The following is a 2,317-nucleotide window of genomic DNA, read 5'->3' on the forward strand; positions in this document are numbered from 1 at the left end:
CCCCCCCCACCCAGATGGCTTTGGTGGGGTGGGAAGGGAGGCGTTGCACCTCGGTTTCGGAAAAGATCTCTAGGCTTAAAAGGCATAGACGGAGCTTTTGACATCTGCTTCTGCAGCGCGCGTTTAGGGAGAAAGTGTGGAATTGAGCAGCTGGCCCTCAATCGCCAGAAGAAATTAAATGACACAGAGTGTAATTAATTGACAAGAAACTAACAACCCAGACGGGAACTGGTAATCCCATGAATCTGATTATGATAAAAACACAACCAAATAATCCCAGGAAAGCTGTAATTGTGAAAATCTCCCTGCCTCCCCCTTCCCAGCCTCCTTTCATGTGAAGCTAACAGGAACAAAACCATCCATGCCATCTTTTCTCACCTAGCTCTGAAAGGGAAAACCAGAAAGACCCCAAGCCTTCCAATCGGTCTGAGATACGAGAAATCACCATTTGTCTGTGCAAATGCATTTGAACCTTGTTAACATGTACTCAACACTGTGTGCGCACGCAGGTATGGGACTGTTTTCATCCAAGGGTGTCTTCCCCCGAAGTACGGTGCGTGTCAGCTTTGATGAGGGTGGTTGTGATTAATTCTTCCCGACACTTCGTGTATCGCTGGCAAATGTTCTTCAGTGCTGTTGTAGTAATGTGATTTCTTACTGCAGTAACGCTTGTAATCTTTATTCGTAACTGCAAAATGGGGAAAAGCTGCCGCAGGCGTGTGAGCAAAGGGGGTTTGGCTGCGTGGTCCCAAAAGCCGCCGTTGGCAGATGCTGAGCCCAGGCGAGAGCGGCTGGAGAATCCCCAGCTCTGCGGATGGAGATGGATGGCTTCTCGGAGCGACCGTGCAAAGCTAAGCCCGGCGTTTCGCGTCAGCTTGAAATGCATTGCTGCTGGTTTCACTGTTTTCCCCTTTCTTTCTCCCGCTCCAGCCCGGCCGTGTAGGCTGTGACACCCGCTGGGGTCGTGTCCCTCCCTTTGCCCCATCCAAGGAGTCCCGCTGTTCCCCTCTCGGTAACGCTGTTCTAACTCTTCACCAGAATGTATTTCCTCTTCAAAATACTTAGGGTAGGTTTGGTGGCCGGTGGTTTTCTGGATTGCATAGGCCTTCTTTTTAGCAGGAAAGGGGTAGCCCGCTCTGAGAACAGCCGGGCTCGCTTTCCTGCTCTGCCTCCACTCTCTGACTGCGTGGCCTTGGGCAAGTCACTCAACCTCTCTGTGCCTCAGTTCTCCCATCTGTAAAATGGGGATAAGTCATATGTGAGCACTTTGGACAAGCACTTGGTCGCCTACAGACTGCCAGTGCTGCGTAAATGCTGAGTGCTGATACCAAGTGATCCCTACCTTTAAAATATTTAGAGGTATTTTTTGTTTTTCTTTGAAGTGGTAAAATCAACCTCTGCATCCAGGTTTGCACACTTCTTCCTCTGCGGTAAAGTGCTAAATCCTCCAGCCTGCCTGGGAATAAAATACTGAGTGTTTCATGTGGATATTCTTGCTTTGAGTGGATTCAGGCTGTAGAAGAAACGTGAGGAGAAGCGAAGAGCCTCTAGGCATGTTTTTTGCCCCAGGCTCTCCATTTGCGTATGAAACTTTTGTTTATTCCCAGGTAGAATTGCCAAGAGATTCTCCGCAATCTCGCCTTTAATTCTGCTTTGCCTTGGTTATTGCTCTTGCTGCTGGTTGAACCTCGAAGGGCTTAGATGTTTGGAGAAAGATGGGAGCTCTCAGCTGGGTGGTCGGGATACGGCACTCTGCCCACGCCGCGCTCCCCGGGAGCTTTTTGCTCAGACCCTGTTTATCGCTCTGCCTAGAAATACCTGGTTTCCGAGGCTGTGCTTCCTCTTCCAGCAGGATGCTCGGAAACCTCCAACCACGAAAAGCAGAGCCCCGCGTCTTTTCCAGTCTCGAAGCCCTGACTTAGGTTTGAACCACTTGACGATGAATCCTCTAAATCCGATAACGAGATATTTCTGAGCTTTAACAACTTCGCGTAGGTGGTCTTCAGACCGTGAGCAGGTTTGTCTCGGGAAGGAGGGGAGGGTCTTTTAGAACTGCCCCTCTCTTTCCAGCCTGCACCATGGCTTTTTCTTGAGAACGTGACGAGTGATCTGATGTAAGACCCTCAACGATCAGAGTGAGAATTCAACTTTGCTAACAGTACGACTGCGAATTTCTTTTATTTGAGTGTGTTTTAGGGATTTCCCTAGAATCCGCTCGGATCTGAATTGATTTAATGCCATTCGCCCGCTCGGCAGCGGGGGAAACTCTGCCTGGCTAACTGCAGCTCGCCGGTACCTTCAGCGGCGCGGCGTGCCG

At 50.1% G+C, this 2,317-nt stretch overlaps 1 protein-coding gene across 1 annotated transcript in view; it reads left to right on the top strand.

Moving 5' to 3' along the window:
* IGSF9B (immunoglobulin superfamily member 9B) overlaps window positions 1-2,317 on the top strand; it is a 37,594-nt gene that overhangs the window by 34,842 nt on the left and 435 nt on the right. The gene's annotated exons all lie outside the window — the stretch shown is intronic.

This window comes from Egretta garzetta, unplaced genomic scaffold, assembly GCF_000687185.1.
Source record: "Egretta garzetta isolate BGI_Z169 unplaced genomic scaffold, ASM68718v1 scaffold207, whole genome shotgun sequence".
Classification (NCBI taxonomy): domain Eukaryota; kingdom Metazoa; phylum Chordata; class Aves; order Pelecaniformes; family Ardeidae; genus Egretta; species Egretta garzetta.